The sequence below is a fragment of the Euphorbia lathyris genome, chromosome 4 (genome assembly GCF_963576675.1).
Source record: "Euphorbia lathyris chromosome 4, ddEupLath1.1, whole genome shotgun sequence".
Taxonomy (NCBI): domain Eukaryota; kingdom Viridiplantae; phylum Streptophyta; class Magnoliopsida; order Malpighiales; family Euphorbiaceae; genus Euphorbia; species Euphorbia lathyris.
The window spans coordinates 82,875,675-82,894,858 of record NC_088913.1 but is presented as its reverse complement, the minus strand read 5'-3'; the positions used below and the strand labels follow the sequence as shown (position 1 = coordinate 82,894,858).

Below are 19,184 nucleotides of genomic sequence, written 5' to 3'. Positions count from 1 at the left end.
TGTAGGTAGTTTCGGTTCGTGCAAGATTTCAGGTTTATGCGCAGAAGTTCAGGCATTGTACCAGACCCTATAGACCCAGAAATTGAGAAAACCATTAGGAAGAACAAGAAAAACAAGAAAAACAAAAATAAGACTCCAGTAAAAACATTTATCAAGCCAGAAAAAATGGCAGACCCACCAACACTTATGGATTACGCTAGGCCAGGTGTGGCCGGTATGACCAATAGTATCGTTAGACCCAGAATCACCGCAAACCAATTTGAAATTAAGCCAACTTTGCTTAATATGTTGCAAAATAATGTAACATTTTACGGGTTACCTAACGAAAATCCTAACACCCATTTAACAAATTTCCTTGAAATTTGTGACACTTTTAAAATCCCAGATGTGACTGCAGAAGTAATCAAACTTCGCCTCTTTCCTTTCACTTTGAAGGATAGAGCCAAAGAATGGTTAACTTCTATGCCAGCCGCAACTTTTACCACTTGGGAACAATTAGCCCAAGCATTTTTATCGAAATATTTTCCTTTAGCAAAAACCGCAAGAGTCATAAAGGAGTTAACATCTTTTTCTCAAAATGATAATGAGACTCTTTATGAAACTTGGGAGCATTTTAAAGAACTTCAACGTTTATGCCCACACCACCAATTACCCGCTGAACTTTTAATGCAAACATTTTACAATGGATTAAATCCTACAACTAGGGGTTCATTAGATGCTATGTCGGGAGGGCTATTTATGAAGAAAACATCACCCCAAGCGAGACAACTTTTGGAGGAAATGGCAATCAACAGCAGTATGTGGCCCGCAGAACGTGGACATATGCCGGGGGCAAAACCATCATCCTCAACCACACCATCAGTTAAAGGTATAGTTGAACTTGATCCAGTCGCGATGCTACAAGCCCAATTTTCTGCTTCATCGCACAAAATTGACAAATTTATGGCACCACGCGATACCAATGGTAATCCAATCCAAACAGATGTGGATTACGAAAATATGAGTGAGATCGAACATGTAAATTTTGTCCAAGGGCAAAACCAAACTAATAATCCTTATTCTAATACTTATAATTCTGGATGGAGGAATCATCCTAACTTTAACTGGAAAGATAACAATAACAATAGTGCAAGTGCTAATCAAAATCGTACTACTAATTGTCAAAATCAGTCAAGAGATACGATTAGCACTTTATCTTCTAAAATCGACAAGTTTATAGATGCTATCAGTGGAAAAATAAGTAATCACGACGATGGTTTTAAACGGATCGAAAATAAATTCGATCAGCTTATTAAAAACCACTCATCTAGCATCCATAATTTGGAGGTTCAAATTGGTCAACTTGCTAAATCAATTCCATCTCGAAAAGAGGGAAGTCTTCCCAGCCATACGGAAGAAAATCTGAAAGAGCAGGTGAAGGCTATCACTCTTCGTTCAGGGAAAAATTATCAAGGGCCGGAAATGCCCAAAGATGCAACATTATTAGGAACTGATTTACCAAAGTACAAAGAAGATATCTTAAACACAAATAGTTCACCATTCGACACAAGTACCAAAACTTTTGTACCCAAGCCACCTTTTCCGCACAAAGTTCGAAATAAGGACTATAACAAACAACTTCTAACGTTTTTAGATAAACTTAAAAATCTGCACATCAAGTTGACATTTATGGATGCAATCACACAAATTCCTAACTATGGTAAGTTTTTAAAAGATTTAATTTCAAAGAAAATTAGTTGGGAAGGAATTTCATCCATTTTGTTAACTGAAGACTGTAGTTCAATAGTATCAAGTAATTTGCCCACTAAACTCAAAGATCCCGGATGTTTCACTATTCCGTGTAAGTTGGGAGATATTGAATTCCCAAGTTGTCTTTGTGATTTAGGAGCAAGTATAAACTTAATGCCATTGTCTATTTTTAACAAGTTAGGTTTAGAAGAAGATATCAAACGTACCAATATGGTTTTGCAATTAGCGGATCAAACCACTAAGAGGCCATATGGTATAATTGAAGATGTTTTAGTCAAAGTCGATAAATTTATTTTTCCTACCGATTTTGTTATATTAGACTTTGCATATGATGTAAATTGCCCTTTAATTTTTGGTAGACCGTTTATGAACACGGGACGCGCTCTAGTAGATGTGTCGGAAGGGAAGGTAGTTTTAAGGATAGGAGAAGATAAGATCGAGTTTAATATGAACAAAGCGATGAAATACCCTATGGAGGAATTCACTTGTATGAAACTTGATTTAGTCGAGGAATGTGTCAATGATGTAATTCAGATTGAAGAAATAATTGAACCTATAATAGGTGAGGAATTAGATGATAAGGACCCAGAGCCTTTGATTCGAGAAGATGGACCAGTTCCGCCTTCAATTGTAACACCTCCTAAATTAGAACTTAAAGAGTTACCCAGTCATTTGAGGTACGCTTTCTTAGGCGAAGGCGATTCTCTACCTATAATTATTTCTAACAAATTAACAAATGATCAAGAAGAAAAATTGAAAGAAGTTGTTAGAAATATGATAGGAAGTATGGGATGGCAAATTTCAGACTTAAAAGGAATAAATCCTAGTATCGTAATGCATAGAATTCACTTAGAAGAGGATAAGCCACCTAAAGCGGATAGGCAAAGACGCTTAAATCCGAACATGAAAGAAGTAGTCAAAAATGAGATTACTAAACTTTTAGACAATGGAATCATTTATCCGATCTCGGATAGTGAATGGGTTAGTCCAATCCATTGTGTACCTAAAAAGGGAGGCATAACTGTTGTAAGAAATGATGAAGGTGAACTGATACCTACACGAACCACCACTGGTTGGAGGGTTTGTATAGACTATAGGAACCTAAACAAAGCAACTAGGAAAGATCATTTTCCTCTACCTTTCATTGATCAAATGATCGAAAGAATAGCCGGTCATGCATTTTATTGTTTCCTAGACGGTTATTCCGGATTCTTTCAAATTTACATTTACCCGGATGACCAAGACAAAACAACCTTCACGTGTCCTTACGGAACATTTGCATATAGGAGAATGCCTTTTGGTCTATGTAATACACCAGCAACATTTCAACGATGTATGACAGCAATATTTAATGAATTCATTGAAGATATAATGGAAGTTTTCATGGATGATTTTTCAGTTTATGGAGATTCTTTCGATGCATGTTTAGAGAACTTAGATAAAGTATTGTCTAGATGTGAGAAGACGAATTTAGTATTAAATTGGGAAAAATGTCATTTCATGGTAGACGAAGGAATTGTTTTAGGTCATAAGATATCTGAAAAAGGTTTAGAAGTGGACAGAGCAAAGACTTCAGTTATAGAAAAATTACCCCCACCAACCACTGTTAAGGGAGTAAGATCATTTTTAGGTCATGCAGGTTTTTACAGAAGGTTTATAAAGAACTTTTCTGTAATCTCCAAACCACTTACTAATTTACTTATGAAGGATTCCACTTTTGATTTTAATAAGGATTGTTTACAAGCTTTCAATACTTTGAAAACAGCTTTAGTCAGTACACCTATAATATCGAAACCCGATTGGAATCTACCTTTCGAAATTATGTGTGATGCGAGTGACTTAGCTGTAGGATGTGTATTAGGTCAAAGGAAGGATAAGAAACTTCATGTTATATATTATGCGAGTCACACATTGTCCGGTGCACAGTTAAATTACACCACAACTAAAAAAGAAATGTTAGCAGTAGTTTTTGCATGTGATAAGTTTCGATCTTATTTGTTAGGATCTAAAGTCATCATCTATACAGATCATGCAGCCCTATGATATTTATTTGCTAAGAAAGATGCAAAACCGCGTCTTATTAGATGGGTTTTACTATTGCAAGAATTTGACATTGAGATTAAAGACAAAAAGGGAGTTGAAAACCTGGTCGCCGATCATCTATCAAGACTTGAGGATGAAAACGGTCCCATCGGTGAAACATCAGGCATTCGAGATGATTTCCCCGATGAACATCTCATGCAAGTACAAAGTGTCATAGCTCCATGGTATGCAGATATAGCCAATTACTTAGCTGCACATGTTGTGCCGGATGGATTGACTTCTCAGCAAAAGAAGAAATTCTTTTCAGAAGACTAAGAAATATTTTTGGGAAGATCCATTCTTGTTCAAAACATGCGGCGACGGAATACTTAGGAGATGTGTTAGTGAGTTTGAATATGAATCTATAATGTTGGAATGTCATGCTAGCGCTTACGGAGGTCATAATAGCATAAGCAAAACAGCAGCTAGAATACTTGAATGCGGATTCTTTTGGCCTACTCTGTTTAAAGATGTCCGTTCATTTATTATCCGCTGTGATAAATGTCAAAGAACAGGGAATATAGGAAGGAAATATGAGATGCCTCTTACGAACATATTGGAAGTTGAAATCTTCGACGTGTGGGGGATCGATTTCATGGGTCCTTTTCCTACTTCTTTTGGCAAAAATTACATATTAGTAGCCGTAGATTATGTTTCAAAGTGGGTTGAAGCAATTGCAACCCCGACAAATGATTCTAAAGTAGTTGTTAAGTTTTTAAATTCCATATTCTGTCAATTTGGAGTTCCTAGAGTTATGGTAAGCGACGGTGGTACTCATTTCGTAAATAGAGGGTTTGAGTCACTTATGAAAAAATACGGAGTACACCACCGTATCTCTACGCCGTACCATCCTCAAACGAATGGTCAAGCGGAAATTTCAAATAGAGAACTCAAATGGATACTTGAGAAAACAGTTTCGTCTTCTAGAAGAGACTGGGCACATAAACTTAACAACGCATTATGGGCATACCGTACTGCATTTAAAACACCTATCGGAATGACACCTTATAGATTAGTCTATGGTAAAGCTTGTCATTTGCCGGTCGAATTAGAACATAAAGCATATTGGGCTATAAGAACCCTTAATTATGATTTGCAAAGCGCAGGGAAAAAGCGTTTGTTCGACTTAAACGAGTTGGATGAATTACGCTATTTGTCCTACGAAAATGCAAGAATTTATAAGGAAAAAGTTAAAAAGTGGCATGATGTCAAAATCAAAATTAAAAACTTTAATGTTGGGGATAAAGTCTTACTTTTTAATTCGAGATTAAAGTTATTTCCAGGTAAGCTAAAATCTAGATGGACTGGACCATTTTTGGTTGTTAAAACATTTGATTACGGAACTTTGGAGCTAGAAAAGTCCAATGGCGATCGATTTAAGGTTAATGGTAACCGTTGCGAGATTTATTTCGACGGAGCTCCAATTCAAGCAATTGAATCCGTGGATAAATTCTATGAAAATTAATTTATTTAGTTTTCATGTTTTTAATTTATAGTTTTTCTTCTTTTATGTTCATAGTTTTTATTCTTTTTCTTTTTAATTTATTTATTTTATGTTCATAGTTTTTATTCTTTTTCTTTTTAATTTATTTATTTTATGTTCATAATTTTTATTTTATCTTTTTTTTAAATTTATTTTTTTTATCTCTTTATTTTTATTTATTTTTATTTATTTTTGTGTACAAATGAGTTTTGTCAACATTAAAATTTTAATTTAGTCATGTTTTGAAAATGATTTCATTAAGTGTTAAGTGTTATTGAGAAATTAAATATGCAGAAATCTCAGTTGAGATTTTCCATGTTTCAGGATTTGGAAATCTCAGTTGAGATTCCGAAAATCTCAGTTGAGATTTTCTGTCTTTTTGCAATTGAAATAACCGTAAGGGATTACATTCTTCTTTCTTTAAAATTTCTGTCAGTTGAATCAAAGAGGTATCACTTTGGCACCTTTTTTTCTTTTTAACAGACACAACCTTTCACTTATAGGTCTTATATATTCCTGTAGGATCAGACTTCTACCATTTCATTTTATCTTTCTGAAATTCTTTCTCAAATCCTACAGACTTCATTTTCTTCTCTCTCACAGACATGACTAAGTCTTTGAAATTTTTTCAAAAACACACTTCTTCTCAAAGCGGGAAAGTTGATATCTCTGATCGTTATGGTGCATGGTTTCCAATTTATAACCATGACGAAGGGAAACGCTTTCTGCAATTCAGATATGCTCAATTCTTTGGCATGATGTATATGGACGAATTTCTGAACGAGGAACTCGGGATAAGCAAAGACATTGATCGATATCTTACTAATTTGGGTTGGACCAAATTTGCTTCTATGAAATTTCCTATTATTGGAAATTGGGTTCTGGAATTTTTATCCACCGTTCGATTCGTCAATAAGAGACGTGTTCGTCTCAGTTTTCGTTGTGAGGGGCAGGTCTTCACTTTTGGATATCCGAAACTACATAATTGGTTTGGATTTCCACCCCGAGACACAACTCAACACCATCCTGGAAGGGATATGACTTCTAGAGATATATGGAGGATGTTAACAGGATTTTGGCGATTCAATCCACGTCTTGCCTTCAACAAATCCATTAATTCTAATTCCATGTTGTATCTGCATAAATTCCTCTGTCACAGCCTTTTTGGTCGAGTCAGTAGCAATGTTGTGAAAGATACTGATCTCTATGTGTTGGGCGACATTTTCCAAGGTAACTCAGTGAACTCCTCGAAGATTCTAATGGAGGGGTTAGTTGTCACTTCTCGTTCGAAGAACCGAAAGATTGGGTTCGCCAACATCATTTGTGGAATCATACTAGGAGCCAAGGGAACCATTTCTGTCCCTTGGACTGATACAGAACCATTCCCTATTCTAGACTACGAGTTCTTGGAGAACGAGGGGCTTGTCAAACGAGTTTTTCGTTCTGGTCCAACATTCCTTTCTGCACCAGAGAGGCAAGTCTTCATTCAAACGAAGATTAATAGGGCCAATGCACGTCGTCTGTCAACTACTTAGGGATATAATTTGCGTTTCTGTTTTGTTTAATTATATATATGAGTGTTTTTGTGTTTATATGCATAAGATGTTTTTTTTTCTTCTTTTGTATTTGTAATATATTAAGGTATTGTTTCTATTTTAGATTATAATAAATAAAAGTGCATTAATTCCTTAGTTTCATTCTTTTATTTAAGGAACAACCCTTGGTTTTCCTTTAATTTAATGTTTCAGTTTTGTTTATCTCAGTTTCAGGGATTAATATTCACATTAATGTCACTTAATTATAGGAGGAATTGGTTTAGAAGTGTTAAAATCATCAAAAACAGTCCCAATTTTACCCAGAATTTCCAAAATCTCAGTTGAGATTTCGAATTCTCAGTTGAGACAGCACGAGGACCACTTTCAGCAAAAATTTCGACCCCCTACGTACTTGCTGTCGCGACTGAGATTTTGAAAATCTCAGTCGCGACTTACGACTTCCAGTCACGGGATTAGGGGCAAATTTTACCTCTTTTCCTATTCCTACTCTATATACTTACCTTTTCATCTATCCTAATCAATACCTATTACTTACCCCTATTTAAATCACCTCTTTTTACACCAATCAATCATCTTTTCTCTTCCCAATAACAAGATTCACTCATCTTCCCCATAAATCTTTACCCTATTCATCTTCTTCTTCCCCAATTCATCACCATTATCTTTTACTCTTCCTTTCATCCTTTCATATTTTCTTCATCTCCTTCACCCAAATTTCACTAAAAATGCCTAGACAAAAGACCGTTGCTAACAAAACCAAGGCCACCGAAGTCAATCGATTACGGGTTCAATATGGAGCACTGTTCGATATTACGACGGACGCCGAAGGACGCAAATATCGCCGATTTTCTAATAGCCTAATAGAGTTCGTCGACATGCTTTTTCTTGACACCGACATGGTAAACACACTTTCTTTTACCGAGCGTATTGATGAATTTCTTTCCGTTCTTGGTTGGAAACGATTTTCTAGTATGCGTTTTCCTAGTCTTAAATTGCATATTATTGAGTTTTTGGTTACTCTAACCTATGACAAGAAGAAAGGGGTTATCTCTTTTCGAAATGATGGAGTTCGTTATGACGTTGGGTATGCAGCCATGAACCGTTGGTTTGGTTTTCCTACTCGGAATTTTTATTCCAAACCAAAGCCTTTTAATTCAAACACGGTTTGGCAATCTTTAACCGGTTTAGATGTTTTTAATCCAAAGAATACATCTAGTAAATTGCTTAAGGATGATTGTATCTTCTTCTTTCACAAGTTTTTATCATTTTCCTTATTTGGTCGGGTTGAAAGTTCAAAAGTGCAAGTTCGTGATTTGGTTGTGTTAGATGCTATTTTTAAAGGTTTGACCATTGATAGTATCGAGATGATATTTACTAATTTAGTTCGAGCTTCCAAGTCCCGCAATAAGCAAGTACCTATGGGTAATTTAATTACCGGCATTGTTTTGGGTGCTCGGGGTGAATTAGTAGATTATCAAAATATGCCTCATGTTGGTTTACCTTTCTTGGATCTCACGGCACTTCAAAGGGCCAATTTATTGAAGAAAATAGGACCGCCCGCCTTTATATCTTATGCGGATCGCACAAGACGTGTTTTTGCTACCATGGGTAGTGAAGCCTCGGGTTCTCAAGGTTTAGGTGCCCAAAATGATGAAGAGAATGATGAAGAGGAATTTGATGAAGAAGAGGAGGAGGAGGAGCATGTTGATGTTAATGCCAACGAGCAAGCAAATGTGGAACCGAATGAAGAAGAACAAGTTGGATGGCAACGTGTCTTGACACAAATGAACGAGCATAACCGTCACATGAATTTGCGGTTGGATGAAGTCGTTGCCAACAATACCGAAATGAGTTCGAGGATAACCACGGTGGATGCCAATATCACTACATTGAGACGTGAGCACAAATCTACTCGTCGCCGGTTACTATCTTTCTTCCGACGCCAAGGAGTTGAGACTACGCCTTCTCCACCGAGTTCACCTTGATAGGTTTTATCCTTTCTATCTTTTACCTCATTTTCGTTATTATTATTATGTCTTGTTAAATTTGGTACAATATTTTTAATTATGTTTGGTACAATTCTCTTTATTATTATGTTTGAATGTTATCGTATTATTATTTTCCATTCTAAATTCGTATGGTTTATTTCGTACTATTTTTCGTGTTTTATGGCTTTTTGCACCAATGCGGACATGGTCCAAATTAAGTGTGGGAGGAGATATTTCATATTTCATTTTAATTTTAAGTATGAATGAATGCCACGAATGAGAATGAATGCTATTTATTTATTTAAGTATAAATGCATTTTGTTATTCAAATTTTAAGTAAACTGCATAATGCAACATTTTCAAAAACAAATTCAAAAAGGAATATACGGATATATGTTCTATTTATAAGGAGATTGATTAAAGGATAAATTCAGTGAAATTTTGCTCGGGACTAGCAAAAGCTTAAGTGTGGGAGTTTGTTAAGCCCAAAATATACCTAAAATATCATACATAAATACATTAAATTTACATTGAATTCGTGCTAATTATATTCATTTGGAATACTTTTACGTCTTTATTTACTTCTTTGATGCAAGGTACTTACTTATTTGGTTAAATCCAAATAGGAGCTAAAACGGAGCTAAAATGGAGGAGAAACCTAAAAAACGTACCGAGAATGCATATCAGTCAGAAGAACGCTCAAGGAGGACGAGAAGCAGTCGAGAGACAGGGAGATAACTCTCTGTCGCGACTGAGATTTTCATAATCTCAGTCGCGACTTACGAAAGGCGTCACGGAAGAAGAACGAAGTCTTCAACTCGCCCCTGTACCCCCTGTCGCGACTGAGATTTTCAGAATCTCAGTCGCGACAACGAAGTATTCTGCACATAATTCACATGTTTTAATCCGAGAAACGCGTCTGTTCGTTTGGATAAAAGCGACCCTTCACCAGCGGACACGACCCATCATTTACAACCCTTCAACAACTATAAATAAGTGATCCATTTCAGAAATTGAGAGGGTTGGAAAAGTTAGAGAAATTAGAGAAGAAGGTTATTATGTTGAGTTTCTGATTCAGAAAAGAATCAGAAAGTTAGATTTCATTTCTGTGTAAACAAACTTGCTATACACAAGTTGTTATTAGATTAGTTATAAACACAGTATTAGTTTAGTTTCTAAGGTTGATCAGAGACAAGTTTTCATTCTGGTAGTGGACTGACCAGTCTCTATTCCGAAGATCCAGCGAGAAGAATTGACGGCTGAAGCGTATGAGGTTTGACGCACCTACGGAGTTTGAGGGAAAGATTGACAACCCGGATCTCAAAGTTTTCGTTGCAATGCTATCCAAGTTTCTACTTCTCTGTTAACTTGTGAAAATTCACATTTCATTAATGATATACTTATTTATTCAATACATTCTTACTGTTGTTATTTTGATATTGTTCTGACAAAATGATTTTCAAAATGATAAATTTGTGTTTTTATTAAAACGTTCTATTCCATCTTATTCATATAAGAACTTTGTTGAACACTTGACAGATTTAGTTTTTATGGATAACATGATCGCTGATCGCGGCTTATCAGACATAAAATACTAGTTTGATTAAGGTAGAAATCTGCTCCGATCCAGAGAGATTTCTACGGTTCAAAGCCATTTAATTGAATAAATCGCTATATTATTACATGTCCATAATCTTTACAAAGTTAAAGTTGCTTTCTTTGCTTTATGAAAATAAGTTTTATACCTACTATTTATTCCAATTACGGAAGTATCTGTCTTGTAATCAAAATCTCAAGACAGAACTGTTCTCTAAACTCGATATAATACTTCTATCTAATCCTAATTTACCAAAACCAATTCCATCAACTAAACGTATTTCTTTTATTAAACCTAAACACGTGATTAAAACCGAATTAAATAAAGTTTTAGTTAAAAAGCGTTCCCTGTGGGTTCGATATCTTTCATTACTACAAGCGTATACCGTGCACTTGCGGAAATCGCTCAACAGGCATATTTGACTCAAGGCCATGTTGGGGTTTTGAAGAGTGTTTATGGGATTGATCCTAGTTGGGTTGATACGTGCCGTCGGGACATTCTATTTGAGGTAGGCCAAGAGCGAAAGAAGAGTGTGTTGGTTCCTCAAGTTCGTGATGGGGAGATCAAGAGGATCCATGGGTGGTCCGTGCAACCAAATGAGGGGCGTTGGAAGACCATCCAAGCATTTATTGGGAAGTGGTTTGACAAGCTTCACCAAGACATACCATTCGATGTTGGTAGAGCATTCGATATTGGTGGGGATTGGGAGATGAGTACCACGGAAGATGAAGTCCGGGGTGAGGCACTTGTGGAGATATGGGGAAAAGCTCGTGAGGAGAAGGTAAGTCCGATAATATATGGAGTGGACTTCTTGAATTCATCTCGAACAACACTTTGGTTCGATTTGAGGGCTTGGGTTCATTCACAACGAACACGTATCATCAATATGTGGCAAGAAACTTGGGGTCAAGTTCTTTTTAAGAGAGAGTGTATGATGTGGGGCATCTTTCCCTAGGATCGGGTTCGTACGAGGAAAGTCAGAGGAAGGACCAAGCACGAGCAACAAGCGGGTAAAGCGGCCAAAACAGGGCCACATAACAGCTCAACAGCTCAGGCACGCCCCGCGTACCTTATAGCACGCTCCGCGTACTTGAGTGTCTGATCCGGAGAAGAGTTCAACAGCCAAGGCACGCCCCACGTAGAATTGGGCATGCCCCGCGTAGAGTGAGTACTGATCCAGAGAGGAGCTCAACAACCAAGGCACGCCCCGCGTGCCTTCAGCTTAAGGAACTTGCTCCTTACTCCAGCTTCCTTCTTATTTACAATCCTGTCACTCCTTATTTACACCTTTGCTACTCCCTTATTACAACCCTACCACTCCCTATTTACCATCCATGCCACCCCTTTATATTTATCCCCTTTTACCCTTATCTTATTATTTTAAGTAGTTATATGCTTTACCCTTTATTGTAATTTGGCAATTAGGTTTTAGATGATATAAATTCATCTCTTTGTCATTGTAATGGTTAACTTTTTATCAATCAAATTAAATTCTTCTTCAAGAAGCTTGTTAAGGTTTTCACCATCAACAATGGGGGATCTTTGATTTCCTACGGATTTAGTCCGTAAAACCCGGGATTCACTCCTTCTAGTTTAGCTAGAGAAGAAATATCTTTGTAAGTTTACGATTAAAACTTTCAGATAAAACCGATATGTATGATCAGTACTCACTCTACGCGGGGCGTGCCCAATTCTACGCGGGGCGTGCCTTGGCTGTTGAACTCTTCTCCGGATCAGACACTCAAGTACGCAGAGCGTGCTATAAGGTACGCGGGGCATGCCTGAGCTGTTGAGCTGTTATGTGGCCCTGTTTTGGCCTCTTTACCCGCTTGTTGCTCGTGCTTGGTCCTTCCTCCGACTTCCCTCGTACGGACCCGATCCTATGGAAAGATGCCCCGCATCAATATATATATATATATATATATATATATATATATATATATATATATATATATATATATATGAATATTTTTTGAACAAGTTCTATTTACCAATTTTTTTTATACATGCACATGTAAAATCGGCCCCCACCGACAATCCTGTATTCGCCACTGTCGAAAACACGACATGAAATTGATATTAATCCGAATAGATTAACACGATTATGATATGAAAGTTTTTGGATTGGGTTTATGTTTATTTTTTTAACACGAACCTGAAAATGACAGGATACAAACACGATAATTGTCAGGTCTACTCGTTGGGCCTCTAGGAATTAATCTTCGGGTCAATTACATGAATATCATAATTAAGTAAAAAATTACAACTAAATCATATCACCAAACTTAATTCTTAATATGTCATTATTCTATATATTATGATTTTATACCATAATTTAAAAATTCTAGACTCCAATTCACAAATTATAAATCCTAAAAAATATATTATAGATTTCTAATTTATAAGTTTTAACAGTACTGATTTTACTAGTTTGACATAATCTAAAATTATGATTTGATATAGTTATAAATAGTTTTTAAAAGTTAGGATCTTGGAGTTTTCTACGAAACTAATAGGGGCGGGATCCTTATCCCTCCAGTTCCATGATGGGAATTTCTGTGTAATTTTCCCTTAATCTTACCACTTTCTAGTCAATTGTAGTCCGAATAGAACGTGGAGATTGATGTTTCTTTTGTTTGTAAATGGGGCGAAAATAGTATTCATAATAATGTTGAAATGAGGAAAATTGGAGGGTTTATTTTATTTATTTATTAGGAAAGCTTCAATTGCGCCGTCAATTAAAGCACCAATAAGAGGAAGCCAGCTCTTCCAACTATTATTTTTGAATGGAGTCCCATTCAACTTCACAAATTAAAATTTAATTTACGAATGTAAATATTCCATCATTGTATGTAACACATTTTACATTTTATATATATATAAACAAAGATTTATTTTCAAATTTGTCTACATAAAAATAGTAATTTTACATAAAGTTAGGTAAACTTCACCCGATGATGATGATAATGATAATAGTATAGTAGTAAATAAATATATAAATTTTACTGGTGTAATGAAAATAAAAAAAAATAAAAAGTTTAGAATGGAAATTGTTCGTGATACGCGTGTAATTTATGCGGGCGTACTAAAGAAATTAATTACGAATTAATTTTAATTTTTTAGATTGTGATTATGCGCTTTAAACTTAATTTCTAAATAAATAAGACGATTGAACGAAAGATTCAAGGATTGAATAAAATCCCTCTTATTGATTGAGAGTTTTTCATTTTATTGATTTTTGACGAATATATTTTGATTACAAATGATGAATTGTAAAGAAAAGTATTGAATTACAACTGAAAATTACGTTAATTCCGTTAGCGAAATTATGTCTAATGCACATGTCTCAAAGTAATTGAAATTGAAGTTAACGGAAATAAACAATATCAATGAAATTAAAATTGAAATGACAAATTAAAGTCAAAACAAATGGCAATTTTGTGGACTTAAAGCTGGAAATAAGAACGAGGGATAATGATTATCATTTTTGTTCCATAAAATCGTCAAAGGCAGCAAAACTGCTTCACATGTGTGTCCATTAGGCCACACATAATGTGAGGCCAAGCCAACATAACTCAAAATCCACCAGAAGTGCAACAACGTGGCGAGTCACATTCCACTTAACGTGTGGGTATGTGACTCGACATGCAAGGATCGTGTGAGGACAGAATAAAAGGCTACGGGAAAGCAGTAAGGCACCCACACGTCGTGTGGGATGTGGCTCGACGTGTGGCTTGCTTTAATCGTCAAGCTGAAGATAGATGAGACAAGAGTTGACATCTCTCGAATTACTATTTTACTACTATTCTATTTACTGTTTTGCTATTATGCTTATTTTCCGTTATACCATTTGTATTCCTTTTTTGACTTGTAACCCTAGTGAGGGCATTTTAGTATCTTTACTTATCTTATGGATAAGCCTCTTTATTTGTAATGAATGACAACTTTTATCATATTAATCCATTTTAGCCTCCATTCGAATTCTATCTTCTTGTTCATTTGAGATTTACTCCTTCAAACATAGGTTTATATATTTTCGATCAAAACCGTCAAATCTGATTTCGATATGTATCAAATTTAGTTAAGTCAACACTTATTTCCTTATGAATAGTTTTGTTCTAAAATATTATTTTTGAAAAAAATCAAAATGAGGATGGAATCATATTGGATACGGAGGATAATCTTATCAAAGATAAAATAAAAAAAAAATAAAAAAACCATTATTTTATTTTATTTATTTTTATCATTCGATTAATTTTTTACGTCATCATCTAACAGTAAAAATAAATAAATATTACTTTATAGAAAAACAAAGTAACCATCTACCTCAAATATATATTCCACAAAATAAAATTTGTTCTACCATTTGAGTAATTGACTTGGTGATCATGATCAAGTGACCACCTAGATTTATCTAGATTTGAAAGACATTTCAAAAATTCCAATAAAATATAATATAATGTTGATTATAATAATATCATTTCTCTTTCAATCCTCAAATATGTAATCCTACTTTAGAATGACATGATTTTTTTTTAAAATTATTTCCAATCCCTTTTGCTTAATGAAACAAATTAATAATGATTAGCATATCCACCCATACACTTCAGTCTAAAATCAACACTCCTCAATACATACTACTAGATATGATTTTTTTGGGGGTTACATTTAATTCATTTTTAATATTTACTGTAATTAAATTTCAATCATTTATTTTGAATTAAATGATTAAAAATAATCTAACATCTTTATATCATGTTCAAGTATATAGATATATTTGTGTTTGTGTTAAAAAATAATTATTATTGAATTCAATTTTTTAATTGAAGCTTGAATTAGAAGACTCCCACACCATGATCATAATTCATATATAAAATAAAATATGATTTAGAATTTCATTATGCAAGTCATATGAATCACGAGGTTTATATAAAAATTCAAGTGTACATTGGGTGACACTTTGGGAATGATTTTGATAATGTAGAATCCTTGCCTTTCCATTCATTGATAATGTGATATATATACACAAGATATATGTGTGAACATGATAATTACAAATCAATTATATTCCTAAATTACAGCAGAAATATCCATATCTAATACACCCCCGTAGTCGAAACGGGAGGTGGTCGAACGTTGAGACTAGAGCGGAAGTCGTCGAAAAGAATTTGTGGTAGACCTTTGGTGAAAATATCTGCAATTTGATGACGAGAAGGAACATGAAGTACCCTAACCTCTCCTTTAGCAACCTTTTCTCGAACAAAATGTATATCCATCTCAATATGCTTGGTACGTTGGTGTTGTACAGGATTACCAGTGAGGTAAACTGCACTCACATTGTCACAATATACCAAGGTGGATTTACTAATAGGGCAATGAAGTTCAAGAAGAAGATTTCTAATCCAGCAAGTTTCAGATACGACATTAGCAACACCACGATACTCTGCTTCAGCACTAGAACGAGATAAAGTGGGTTGCCGCTTAGCAGACCAAGACAGAAGATTGTCACCAAGGAAAACACAATATCCTGAAGTAGAACGTCGAGTGTCAGGACATCCCCCCCAATCTGCATCTGTATAGGAGACCAAGGAATCTAGTGAAGAGGTTGTGAATGTAAGTCCGAACTCCAGGGTTCCTTTAACATATCGAAGAATCCGCTTGATAGCTGCCATATGAGACGTTTTGGGATCGTGCATGAATAAACAGACTTGCTGAACAGCATAACTGATGTCTGGGCGAGTGAGAGTCAAATACTGTAATGCACCAGCTAAACTTCGATACTCAGATGGATCATGATAAGCAGAACCAGATGAAGCACTCAGTTTTTGCTTAGTGTCAACAGGTGTTGTACAGGAATTTGCTGAAGAAAGACCGGCTTTAGAAATGATCTCAGTAGCATACTTCTTTTGAGACAGAAAAAGAGAGTCGGCGCTCCGAGTGACAGATATCCCTAAAAAATAACTCAATGGGCCAAGATCTTTCATAGCAAATTCGGAACTCAATTTGTTGATAATTGACTCTCGTAGAGCAGTGGAAGAAGTAGCTAGAACGATGTCATCCACATATAAGAGTAGATATGCCATCTCTGCTCCCCGACGAAAGACAAACAGTGAATGATCAGATTTACTGTGAGAAAAACCCATGGTAGACAAGAAAGAGGCAAACCGTTGGTACCACGCCCGTGGTGCCTGTTTGAGACCATAAAGAGACTTTTGAAGAAGGCATACATGATCTGGATAGTTGGGATCCCGAAATCCCAGTGGTTGATGCATATAAACAGTCTCATGAAGATCCCCATGAAGAAAAGCATTTTTTACATCCAGCTGATGTAGTGGCCAACCTTTAGAAAGTGCAATACTTAATACAGCTCGAATTGTTGCTGGCTTAACAACTGGACTGAAAGTATCACCACAGTCTACCCCAACAAGTTGATTCGCCCCATTTCCAACAAGTCTTGCTTTGTATCTTTCAAAAGATCCATCTGCATTAAATTTGTGCCTGAGAATCCACCAACTACGAAGAACATTAGCATTAGAAGGACGGGGTACGAGGACCCACGTCTTATTTTCAATAAGAGCCTTATATTCTTCAGTCATGGCTTGTTTCCAATTAGGGTCTTGTAAAGCAAGTGAGGGATTAGAAGGAATAGGAGAAATAGTGGTGGTGTGTAAGTTGAGCTTTCTTTGGGGTTTGAAAATTCCAAGTTTAGCTCGGGTTGTCATAGGGTGAGTCGGTTGGGTTGGGTTGGCGTGTATAGGATCGGGAGAAGGCGGGCAAGTGGGCTGTTGTGGGGAGGTGAGCTGTTGTGGGGAATTTGTGTTTGGGCCGTGTTGAATTGGAGAAGGAAAGGGACTGTCGAGAGGAGAAGGGGGAAGTGCTGGGCTGTTTTGGGAAGATGGGTTGGGACTGTTGGGCCGTGGTGAAACTGGGCTTTGGTTAGGAGTGGACGCATTAGTGGGGAAGGGAATAATGGGTTGGGTTGTTTGTGTAGGTGAGTTGGAAATAGAAGAAATGGGAGGGGAGGCCGAGACATGTTGAGTGGAAAATGGAAATTTGCTTTCATTGAAAATAACGTGACGAGATATAATTATTTTCCGCGCGGAGATGTCGTAACACTTATAGCCTCGATGATTGGATGGATATCCAAGAAACACACATGGAGAGGACCTAGGTTGAAGTTTATTTCTAGAGGAAGAAGGGACAAGTGGGTAACAAAGACAACCGAAAGTGCGTAAGTGAGTATAAGAAGGAGTACGATTGTAGAGAATTTGAGTCGGTGAAAGAAGACTAAGATTTTTGTGAGGGAGAATATTTAAAAGATAGGTCGCATGAGCAAGAGCATGAGGCCAGAAAGAATGAGAGCAAGAAGCATGTGTTAGAAGAGTGCGAATTATATTATTGATTGTTCGAATCGTTCGTTCAGATTTACCGTTTTGGGAGGAAGTATGTGGACATGAAAAACGGAATTGCATACCATTATTGTTAAAAAAATCATGAAAATGACTATTGTTATACTCACCACCATTATCACACTGAAAAGTTTTGATATCTTTTTCAAATTGAGTACGTACGTAATTTCGGAATGTGAGGAACACAGAAAAAACTTGAGATTTATTTGCTAAGGGAAAAGTCCACAGAAAATTAGAATAATCATCTAGGAAAAGAACATAATATCTATAGCCACTAGAACTTAGAACAGGAGATGTCCATATATCACTATGAATAATATCAAACGGCATTGATGACATATTTTTAGAAGCATAAAAAGGCAATTTAATATGTTTCCCAAGCACACAAGAATTGCAAATAGAAAAATCAACATTTTTAGGACAAGAAATAAAATTATTAGTTCGAAGATTGTCTAAAATTTGAGGACCAGGATGGCCCAATCTATTGTGCCAAACTGAAGGAGATAAAACAGAAGCATTTAAAGCATAAGAAGACTCTGAAGAGGAGGATGTGACTGGATATAAATCACCGGTGCTATTACATCTCATAATAGGGATCCCCGTGCGCAAGTCCTTCACAGAGAAACCAACAGGATCAAATTCAACGGACACATTATTATCAATAGCAAATTTCCGCACAGATATAAGGTTTTTGATTAATCTAGGGGCATGTAAAACATTGTTCAATTCTAGGGTTTTGTTGTTTGTTTTTAAGGATGCATTACCAAGACCGATAACAGGAATACAAGTGCCATTACCTACTACGATACTCGTGTTAGGACTCTTATTTAAATAAGATGTGAGTTTACCTCCATCCCCGCTCATGTGAGAAGTGGCGCCGGTGTCCATATGCCAAGGTTCTGCAGGTGGTGTGATTGTCAAGGTGTGCATAGCCGCCTCAATGTTTGTTGGAGTGTAATACTGGGCCAGATGGGCCTGCGGATGGGCTCCCAATATGCCTGGCTGGACTGCAGAAGAATTGTTATTAAAACCAGGCCCGCGAGTTGCACCATGAGTTGCACCATGTGAAGAATTGGGCCAAGAAGGATAAGGACATGGGGGATAGGCCCATTGGGGCGCCTGTCCAGTCCATGGCCCGTACCCCCATGGCTGTTGTAAAGAAACAGCCCCTGACCAGCGAGGACCGCTATTTTGCTGCCATCGTCCGCCTCTGCCCCGTCCGCCTCTGCCACGGCGATAATAACCCCGGCCACCGCGAGCAGCGCCAGAATTTTGAGGGAAAGAAGGCCGAACGTGATTTGAATATGGAGGAGCTTGATT

The 19,184-nt window shown here is 36.4% G+C and overlaps 1 non-coding gene across 1 annotated transcript; it reads right to left on the bottom strand.

Annotated features, from left to right (window-relative positions):
* Window positions 1-543: 543 nt before the first annotated feature.
* On the bottom strand, window positions 544-650 carry LOC136228224 (small nucleolar RNA R71). The gene has a single exon (XR_010688554.1). It is a non-coding gene; the product is annotated as a small nucleolar RNA R71 (small nucleolar RNA).
* Between the last annotated feature and the right edge of the window lie 18,534 nt (window positions 651-19,184).